This window comes from Arctopsyche grandis, chromosome 12 (genome assembly GCF_051622035.1).
Source record: "Arctopsyche grandis isolate Sample6627 chromosome 12, ASM5162203v2, whole genome shotgun sequence".
NCBI classification, from domain to species: Eukaryota; Metazoa; Arthropoda; class Insecta; order Trichoptera; family Hydropsychidae; genus Arctopsyche; species Arctopsyche grandis.
Window position 1 is genome coordinate 10,663,542 of NC_135366.1, and position 11,987 is coordinate 10,675,528.

The 11,987-nt window shown below is 35.3% G+C and overlaps 1 long non-coding RNA gene across 1 annotated transcript; it reads left to right on the forward strand.

The window, feature by feature from the left end:
* Positions 1–4,202: 4,202 nt before the first annotated feature.
* LOC143919710 (uncharacterized) lies at positions 4,203–11,562 on the forward strand. Its single transcript, XR_013261263.1, has 2 exons — positions 4,203–4,643; positions 9,952–11,562. It is a non-coding gene; the product is annotated as an uncharacterized LOC143919710 (long non-coding RNA).
* Positions 11,563–11,987: the final 425 nt, after the last annotated feature.

Genomic DNA, 11,987 nt, shown 5'->3' on the forward strand with positions numbered 1-11,987 from the left:
AAATTAAATTAATCGAATTTAACATTGACCAATTAGCAATAGCAAATTTCCAAAATCAATATGACACTATGTCAACTGCTAAAATAAAACTCATGATTGAATTTATATTTAAAGATACAAACATAAAAATACTAATATGTCATAATAAATTAATAACTCCAACATCTAGCCAAATACCAATCATCTTAAAGGAAAATCATAATTCTCCAACAGCAGGACATACAGGATTGATGAAAACCTTAGCTAGAATAAAAACTAAATATATTTGGAACAATATGAAAGACGACATATTAAACTATATAAAAAACTGTATTGATTGTCAGAAAAACAAAACTGATAGACATAAATACAAGGCACCAATGGAAATTACCACTACGTCAACGACGGCATTTGAAAGAATAGCCATAGACATTGTAGGACCATTAAACGAAACCGAAAAGGGAAATAAATATATTCTAACTGTACAAGATGACTTGACGAAATATTCTCAAGCGTACGCGATAAAAATAACAAATTCAGAAACAATCGCAATTAATCTTATCACACATTTCTCACATTACGGAATACCGAAATCATTACTCACGGATTTAGGAACTCAATTTACAAGTAACATCACGAAAGAACTTACGAAATTATTAAAAATAAAACATTTGAAAACTACGGCATATCATCCACAAACTAATGGAGCCTTAGAAAGATCCCATTCAACTCTTAAAGATTATTTAACAAACTTTGTAAACAATACTCATACAAATTGGGACGAATTATTAACATTCGCAATGCTGTGTTATAATACAACACAACATACCGCAACTAAATTCACACCTTACGAACTAGTATTCGGACATACGCCAATATTACCTAGTTCATTGAATGAATTAGAACCAGACGTAACATATGGAACATATATAAATACGTTAAAATTCAGATTAGCAAAAATAAGAAATCTTGCACGAGAAAACATAATTCGCGCCAAGATACAAGCTAAAAGAAATTACGATAAGAACATTCACGACTACAATTACGAAGTGAATGACTTAATACTGTTAAAAATGAATATTATACCACGTTCATTAAACAAGAAGCTGACTGCGAACTGGAAAGGTCCATATCGCATTACTGAAATACATAATAATCAAACCATCACCATTCGAATCGAAAATAACCGATTGAAACGCGTTCATAAAAACATTATAAAACCATTCTATGGATAAAATATTTCAGATTGCTCATCCTAACCACCAGACTCGCATCCTCACAAAACATCACTACCATTCCAAAAGGCAACGGCCTTTACTTCAATCAAATCGGAACGATCAAAATAAGCGAAGGAAGCTGGAACGTATTAACATATATTAATACAACTATTATTCAACTTGAATTAGATCAAATACGCGAAGGACTTACAAATCTTTCAACGAAATGTCAAATTATTAGAAAAAATATTAGAAAAGTAGGATGTTATAAACATCTTAATCCTTTAGAATCATTATATGAAGAAATCAAGAATAAATACCAAGATATAACTTATCTAGTATTAAGAAAACGTACCAAGCGAGGACTTATAGACGGAATAGGTACAGTATTGAAAACCGTATTCGGAACCTTAGATGCAGAAGACGCTAAATACTATGACGAATCAATTGATAAAATAAACCAAGACGAGACCCACATAATAGAACTTATGAAAGGTCAGATACACGTCACAGAAGACGCAATAAATAGCTTTAACAAAACAATTGTTAACCTTAATAATAACGAAAAACTCCTGAATATAGGATTAAATAAAATAGATGTACTATTAAATAAAACTAAATTAGAAATAGACTTTACCGAAATGAACTCAGTTTATAGGGAACAAACGGAATTATTAACTTTAAATCTAGATAGATTAAGAGATAGAATAGAGACAATAATTTACTCCATTCTTTTCGCAAAACAGCAAATATTACACCCAGACATATTATCACCAGCAACCTTATATAAAGAATTAGAAGATAAATCAAAAATGATACCCAGTGGATATGAATTGCCATTACCACTTAGATATGAAACCTCACATACGTTAATGGACATAGGAGAATTGATAGTATATTCCACTTATGGAAAAATAATATATTTACTAAAAATACCACTAGTAACTTCAAACGAATACAAACTTTACAAAATGTATCCATTACCAATTCCACACGATGATCATACTGACATCTACTCACTAATACTACCAAATAAGAATTATATAATAAAGTCAAAAGACGAACTAACTTATGCCATGTTTGACATAATAAAAGAAAAATGTAAGATTATAAGTAACGAAAAATATGTATGCACGGAACTGAATCTGTTGTCAGTCCATCAAAATAATGAATGTGAACCCAGTCTACTAATCAATAATGTAAGAATTATTCCAGAAACTTGCAGAACTAGAAATATAAAAGGAAAAATAAACCTTTGGCAAAAGCTCACAGCTAACAGATGGTTATATACCTTATCTGAAAATGCCAGAATTAAAATAGAATGTAAAGATAAAATCAGTAAAATTGTAGAATTAATACATACAGGAATGTTAAGTTTAGACAAGAATTGTAAAACTTATAATGGACTTATAAAAATCTCATCTAACGATCAATTACAAGTAGAATATGAGAATCCATACTCAAATATTAACATCATTAACGATAAATGTTGTCTACTTAAAGACTTTAACAGCTCCTTATATAACGTAGATCCTATTGAACTAGAAAACGTTGAACTTTCGAATTCAATGAATACAATAAATAAACTGGAAAAATTCAACGACAAATTGGAAGATTATCAAAATCAACCAATCATTGTGAAACATTCACATGTACTTTTATATATATCTTTAACAATAATTATAATCATAAGTATAATCATAACCTTTATGCTTAAAGGATACATAATAAAAAAATATTGTAAAAATAAGCCCAGATTCAATATACACTTCAAGAAAAGAAATAATTTAGAATCAAGTAACGTAGAAATTCTAGATAATGAAAGTTCGCCTATGACAGCCGAACAAAGATTAAATTCAATTCAAATTCACTAAATTCAAATATTAGTGAATTACTTTAAGAAGGGAGGGATGTTATGACCTCATAGCATTGATATTTATAACGAAAGCCTTATCTGCTTTCCACTTTAGATAACCACATACGATCGCACCAGACGAATCAGATTACGAACCAGACGAATCAGATTACGAACCATGCGAACCGTCAGCACATTTCACATTCCACATTCTTTAGATAACCACATACGATCGCACCAGACGAATCGGATTACGAACTGTGTGAATGGTCAGCACATTCCACATTCCACATTCTTTAGATAACCACATACGATCGCACCAGACGAATCGGATTACGAACTGTGTGAATGGTCAACACATTGCACATTCCACATTCTTTAGATAACACAAGAAATGGCGTCGTCTATTTTGTATAAAAGGGGATACACGAACCCCGATAAGTCAGATTACCTCAGACAACACCACGTATAACTACTCTACTCTACTAGTGAAAACTCTTGTGAAAACCCTTGTGAAAACCCTTGTGAAAACCCTTGTGAAAACTCTTGTGAAAACCCTTGTGAACTCTTGTGAAAAGCCTAGAAAAAACCTTGTGAAATTCCTTTGTTTAAAACTAGCATTTATAAACATTAACTTCAACTTAAACTTAAAACATCGAAGTGATCTGGACCTTTTTATAAAAGGGTGCCTATAAATATCTCTTAGGCTAATATTGTAAACATTATTAAAGAATATAATAAATTCTAACTAATAAGAAAAACAAGTGACTTTTTATTACGGAAACAAAAAAGTGTTTATCTGGTTTGCTCGTAGATCAAACATTGATCTGCTTGTGAATCAGATATCACATTTTGTGTCTCCGGTCCGTCAGGACATAACAGTATGTACATGATAGGAACTACCCCAAAGTGACACATATGGTGAGATTATTTTTAGTACTAACAATTTTTCAAACATAACGGTACATAGAATAAAATAGAGACATCTATGGGCAATCAACAAAACTTTTGATGCACAGAAAATTTGTATTATGCATTGTTCCGACTTTTATAATGACGTATGGCAAACAGTCTTATTAACTGATTGTCGATTGGCATTATTGACGAGTTGGCAGTAGTGTCGACCCAAGCGGAAGAACGCTACGGTCGGTGAGTCATCGAGTAGACGGCGTACGGACAACTTGTGTTCTCGTACGCTCCTCTGGCCCATATCCACGTGCAGATTTTACATTTCAATAAACTACATCAAACCATTATCGAAGTCTTTTCCATGATGGTCATTTCGAACCGGACACCAGTAACCTAGGCCACAACACCAAACGGGAAAACCAATAGGAAAAAACGTGGTCGAGAAAAAATGGATGTCAATTAAGAAATCGGTATCGTTCCTTTGTTACTATCCATACCTTTCCAATACTAATAACATGTTTGCTTCTATTTCAGCAATATATTGATTGATGTACAGAGGTACATGACCGCGTGATTGACGCAGAAAATATATAAATAAAAACATAACCTACAAAGACGCATGGGACACAGAGGTAATCCAAAATTATCGGAACGATCACATAAACATCGTAAAGGATATTCAAGTAAGTGAATGTATTCAATCTCAGGCAATCTGTTCAAAAGGCAATCATGTGGGTAGGTCAGTTTTTAAAATATGTTTTAAAGTATAACAATTAATTAACGCGATTGTATAAAATAATATCGCGCTACGAAGGAATGTTTCATCGGTCGCATCGAATTTCGTATTAAAAGTGTAAAATCAGATGTAGTGTAAAATTAGCAAAGCACGTGGGGAATTATACTTGTAGCCCCAAAGTGGTTTAAAGCAAGTACATACCGGTATATTCATACATCGGTAGATCTTTGTTTCTTAATGTGTGTAGAAACACCCTCCCCCCCCCCCTCCACGATAAATGTGGAATTACACTTGTAGCCCCAAAGTGGCTTAAACCAAGTACGTACCGGTATATTCATACATCGGTAGATCTTTGTTTCTTAATGTATGTAGAAACACCCTCCCCCCCTCCCTCCACAATAAATGTGGAATTACACTTGTAGCCCCAAAGTGGCTTAAACCAAGTACGTACCGGTATATTCATACATCGGTAGATCTATTTGTTTCTTAATGTGTGTAGAAACATCCTCCCCCCCCCCTCCACGATAAATGTGGAATTACACTTGTAGCCCCAAAGTGGCTTAAGCCAAGTACGTACCGGTATATTCATACATCGGTAGATCTCTTTGTTTCATAATGTGTGATGAAACAGTGGTGATTTAAAATAAATCACAAGACTTGTAGCCCCAAAGTGGATTAAATCAAGTACATACCGGTATATTCATACATCGGTAGATCTCTTTGTTTCATAATGTGTGATGAAACAGTGGTGATTTAAAATAAATCACAAGACTTGTAGCCCCAAAGTGGTTTAAATCAAGCACCCACCAATTTAGGGTTGTTATTTCTTCCAAAATATGTTGGATAGATTCTGGTGATAATAGTTAAAGTAGAATATTAAGATTCACGGTTAATCATTGAATATTATTACCTTATCTCTACGAATAGTTCAATTGACAGCTATAGTAGAGAATAACTGTATTTATGAGACGAAATAGTGCAACTTTCTGAAACAAATGTCAAGTGCTAAAAACGAGGAAATAGAAGCTTCGACTTCCCAGTCGCATAAAGGTCGAAATCCAACTAGGGACGTAGAACCTATTAGAGACAGGTCAAGCTCTAGAATACATCAGACTCGAAGTCAGACTCAATCGATAGAAATATTAGCGAAGGAAAATAAAGTAGAAGTTATAATGACGTCAATAGAATTAAGGTATTCAGGCGCGGTACAAAGACTAAAAGGAAAAATAGATAAATCCTCCGAATTAGATGAAGGACAGTATCAAACCATTAAAGAAGCATACGATTATGTCCGAAAACTCCATTACGAGTATTTAGATAACCTTACAGACATATCGAAAGCGGCCAAAATAGACGAAGAGTACGATGCAATTACAATAACAGTTAAAAATCTTAAAGCAGCATTAGATTGCCAATCCTTTCAAGATAGTAAACTAAAGGTAGAGCAAGCAACAATTAAATTTGCTAGAGATAAGTTACCGACGTTAACCATTCCCACATTTCAGGGAGATCCATCTGAATGGCAATCATTTCAACAAGCTTTTAAGAATATAATAGGAAACAAAACGGAATATTCGAATGTCACTAAATTACTATATTTGCATCAATCATTACTCGGTCCCGCTTTAGCAGCTGTATCAGGGTTAGATATTAGCTCAGACAATTATGAAATAACGTGGAGTATTTTAGACAAGCAATACAATTTACCAAGACTTAATCTTAAAACTAGGATCAACTCACTTTGTGACTTAAAATTAATCACAAAGGAATCACATATCGAATTGAGAGATCTATTAAATAAGGTAACGGTGTGTATTAAAAACATTGAATCATTGGGTTACGCGAGAGAAAATTTAGATCCATGGGTAACATGTTTAGTTCTAAGGAAATTACCATTTAGTTTATTAAAGGACTGGGAAACATCTCTGGTTGACAGAGAAATGCCACCGTACGAGAAGTTAGAAACGTTTCTGCAGAATAGATGTAACGTATTACAATCTACTGCATCTGTAATTACGGTGAAAGAATTCCCTCATAACCGTCAACGAATCAGGAGAACTCATGTCGCGAACAAAAACCCATCAAGTAGAGTAAACTCATGTGCATTTTGTCGAAATAATCATTTCATAGGTAAATGCGATAAATTCAAAGCAAAATCCAGTTTGGAAAGAAATGAATTCGTTAAATCTAATAACATGTGTTTTAAATGTTTAAATTCATCGCATAAGATAACAAATTGCAGGTCTAACTTTAATTGCTTAAGGTGCAAACAAAACCATCATACTTTGTTGCATCAGGACGATACATTTAGTTCAAATAATACGGGAAGGAAGTCAATTAATGCTCATTCTACTCATTTCTCTCAAAGGGAGATAATTTTACCCACGGTACAAGTAGACATTATAACGTCCAATGGAACGGTCGTTAAGGGCCGCACATTATTAGATTCCGGCTCACAAGTCAACTATGTTACCACATCTTTCGCTAAGAAGAATAACTTCAAATTAGAGAAAATCTCTCAAAAAATTGTAGGTATCGCTAATCAAGAAAGTAGCATTCGTCACATCACCAAGGTGACCATAAGGTCTTCAACCACTAATTACTCAACCAAAGTGTTGTGTTTGGTATTACCAGAAATTACTGGCGAAATTCCAACTGTGAAACTGGATCAACAGTTAATTTCAATACCAGCGGGAATCAAGTTATCAGATCCCCTTTGGAATAAACCGACGCCAATCGATTTATTGCTCGGCGCCGAGATTTGCGTTCATGCTATGAAAGCAGGAACCATCCAGTTAGGAAAAGGTATGCCTATCTTAAAGGATACCGAATTCGGATGGACAATAGTTGGTCCATATCCCGAAGTAAATAATGCTCCAGGGAAGAGCCACATAGGCTTAAGTCAATTAGACAGTCACATTCAAAACTTTTGGATGATAGACCAGGTTCCTATGGTAAAACATCAATCTCTTGAGGAGAAAAGATGTGAGGAACATTTCCAAGCACACACATCACGAGATAAAAACGGTAGATTTTGTGTAGCTTTACCATATAAAAATTCCCCGGTAGTATTAGGAAGTTCATTGCACATTGCGGAGAAAAGACACAAAACTTTGGAAAGACGTTTTTTAGCCAATAATAATTTAAAAATGGAATACAATAAAGTTTTAGAAGAGTACATAAATTTAGGACATATGTCAGAGTGTGAACCTCCGGAGGCACATGAGGTTCATTGTTATTTACCTCATCACGTCGTGGTTAAGGAGTCTAGCCTTACCACTAAATATCGTGTAGTTTTTGATGCGTCCGCGAAGACAACGTCCAATATCTCACTAAATAATATTTTGATGGTGGGACCTAGTGTCCAATCAGATTGGTTAAATTTATTTTTATTAAAACTTATTGAACTCATTCCTCAGACAATCTTCAAAAAATGGAAGGATTGTCAATTATCCAATACAGTCATGAAACTTTATAAAATTCCTAGATTGATAATACTAAATAATGCCATTAATATACAGGCACACGGATTTTGTGACGCATCCGAGAAAGCTTATGGTGCTTGTATTTATGTAAAATGTACTGATCAATTGGGAAATTCCAAATGTCATCTTGTGTGTTCTCGTTCGAGAGTCGCTCCGCTCAGTTTTGTAACTATTCCGCGTTTAGAGCTGTGCTCCGCTATGTTATTATCAAAGTTAATGAAGTCAACAATAGACCAATTAACAATTCATATTAATGAAAAATATTATTGGACGGATTCAACCGTCGCATTGCATTGGATTAGGGGAGAGTCATGTAAATGGACTACCTTCGTTGCCAATCGAGTGGCCGAAATCCAATCAATATCTCAACCCATTGAGTGGTACCATGTCTCCTCTACAGACAATCCAGCAGATTTAATTTCTCGAGGGACTCAACCATCAGAATTAAATCATAATTCGTTATGGTGGGACGGCCCTAGTTGGTTGAAATTAGATGAATCACGATGGCCTCGAAGACCTCCTGAGATCACAATAGATCTTCCAGAGAGAAGGGTAGTCACTAACGCTACCCTTGTGAGGGAAAATAATTGGATAGATAAATATTCTCATCTTCCAAGACTCCTTCGAGTTTTATCATATGTTCGTCGGCCACTAAGGAATAAACAATTAAACGTTAAAGAAAATAACGAACCGTCCGCTTTAGAATTAAAAGATGCTTTAAATAATTTGATTAGGTTATCGCAAATGGAATCATTTCCATTGGAATATCATTTGCTGAGCAAGGGACATCCAATTCCCAGTAGCAGTAAATTAGCTAAATTGTCCCCTCTATTCCATGAGAATTTAATTTGTGTTGGAAGTAGACTTCCTCTGGGAACAACTCTATCAACGTCACCCATTATCTTGTCAAATAAGCATAAACTTACACACATGATTGTCCGAGATGCACACTTATAATATATTCACTTGGGTACTCAAGCCTTACTGTCGTTATTGCGGCAGACCTATTGGCCATTGGCCGGACATAATACTGTCAAAGGAGTGGTGCGTTCATGTGTCATTTGTTTCAGAAATAAACCACTGTCACACAATAGATTAATGGGATTACTCCCGCTTGAACGTACCACTGCGAATTTTCCTTTCGGTCATGTGGGGATAGACTTCGCAGGACCTTTTCCTGTGAAGACTGGTTGCAATAAGAATTCTAAGATAATTAAGGGTTACGTTTGTGTCTTTGTGTGTTTTTCCAGTAAGGCAGTTCACTTGGAACTTGTCGGAGACTTAACGAGTTCAAATTTCTTAAATTGTTTAAGAAGATTCGTAGCCAGACGTGGCAGGCCCAATACGATATATTCCGACAATGCTACTAATTTTGTCGGTGCAAGTCGTGAACTCGTTAATTTAGTAAAATTAATTTACGAATGTCCTCATGAGGAGAAGCTACTACGGTATGTAGCCTCCGAAGGGATTCGTTGGAAGTTTAACCCGCCAAGGGCGCCTCACATGGGAGGGCTGTGGGAAGCAGCGGTTAAATCCACGAAAATTCATTTAAACAAGGTGTTAAAGGCCACCACCTTAAATTTCGAATCATTTTGTACGGTATTGACTCAAATAGAAGCTTGCATGAATTCCCGTCCTCTTAGTCCCTTGTCATCGGATCCACTAGACCTTTTACCCCTCACACCTGGACATTTCTTAATTGGCAGATCCTTACTCGCTCTTCCAATGGAGGTTAAATATAACACTAATGTCCATGCCAATCTGCTTCAGATACAATTGACCACAGCAGCATTTTGGAAACGTTGGTCGGCGGAATATTTACATTCTTTGCAGTTACGACACAAATGGAAGAAGGACTCGAGCAACAATCTGAGTGTGGGTCAAATGGTCCTGTTAAAGGAGGAACACATGCTGCCAACCCGATGGGTCTTGGGTCGAGTCACTAAATTGTATCCCGGATCAGATGGCAGAGTTCGAGTCGTCGACGTCTTTACTGCCAGCGGAGAGTTTCGTCGGTCCAGTCATCTAGTGGCGCCATTGCCGATTCTACCACAAGGACCACTTGACAGGAAGGAAGATCAGCAAGATGGAGGAGAAACAGCAGCTTCAATTCCGTCAACTTCGGTAGCTTAGTTTAACCCGAAGACACTACCCCCAACGCATATTACTTATTAGATGTAATCATGAGTTTAAATCATTCAATGTTAATAGTAGTACTCCGTAATTCACTTTAATTGTGTTGTGTGTATAATTTAAGCTATTTTCATTTTAACATTCGGCAGTATATATCTCCGAATTTAATCTAATCATTTTGTCTTTATAATATAAGACTTGTCTCATGTCATCACTCGGAAGGATATCCGAGTTTAAAATAAATTGTTCAAATTTGACAGTTAAAATTATATTCATGATTTGTTAATGTTAGTCTCCAAGCCAAACTTAATGGAGCATCTTAAATTATTTCATGTCTACTTAATTATAACCTGCCGGGAGTCATCCGCAGGTCTTCTGTTTCTTGTTATGAAAACATAAGTTAACTCTTACTGTTTATAGTATCTATGTGAATCATAGAATAAGTAAATATTATAATACTGAACATTTCGATGTTTAACGTAGAGACATCTATAATCATAGTTCGCCTTCATTTCCTGCTTGTAGGAATGAATGAATGACTTTCCAATTTACTTTTAATTTAGCAATGTTTGTGTTACTTGTTGATGAAATCAAGTTAACTTAGGAGCATTACACTCACTAATCAAGTTTAGTTGATCGGTAATAGCTGATCTGTATTGACAACTGTAATAGTGTCAACATTGTATTGTCTAAGTTAACCTCAAGATGAGGAATGCTTAAGTTTTAAACTATATACAGTCCACTCTCTCTTTTTTAAAGTAACCTTATCTTGTAATGCTTATTCACAGCTTCAAAGGAGATTTCAAAAATTTTAATGTAAATAGAAACAACATTCACCAGAGGTATACCTATAAGTTGAAATATTACTGAACCAATAAATTGATTTTATCCTCACACTGGATGAGGCGAAGGTTTCATTATTCAACCTCTATTTAATTAATTTAAGAGCTATGAGTTATTGTAAACGACTCGTCAGTAATGCTGTAACTCTGTAGAATAACTGTATTGTTCAACAGTTTTCCTATGTGGGACTATGTTCCGACTTTTATAATGACGTATGGCAAACAGTCTTATTAACTGATTGTCGATTGGCATTATTGACGAGTTGGCAGTAGTGTCGACCCAAGCGGAAGAACGCTACGGTCGGTGAGTCATCGAGTAGACGGCGTACGGACAGCTTGTGTTCCGTACGCTCCGCTGGCCCACCACGTGCAAATTTTACATTTCAATAAACTACATCAAACCATTATCGAAGTCTTTTCCATGCATTATGCAAATTTGAGATGCCAATAGCTCGAATTTGTGAGAAACTTAAGGGGAGGAATCTGTTTTATTAGATCTTTCGCAAAAATTAAGCTGGAAAAATTAGAAAACTCTAATAGGAGACGTTCGATGTGTGTTTTTAACAACTACAACATCTCCCTAGCAGCGCATTTAGCCGAGACTAAATCCACGACTTCTCTAATGGTGCTCTACCAGTGCACTACGTTGTGATAATATATGGTAAGAACAGACTCAAAAGGGCGGCACGGGACACGTTCGCTCTTCCAGCTGTGATGGGCGTATGTATGTCATTATTAATTCGCACGATCTTATTATTTTGACAAGTTTCTCCGAAATTTATTAAAATATGGGAATCACCGCTATCGATCACTGTCAAACTTTAGTCAAAA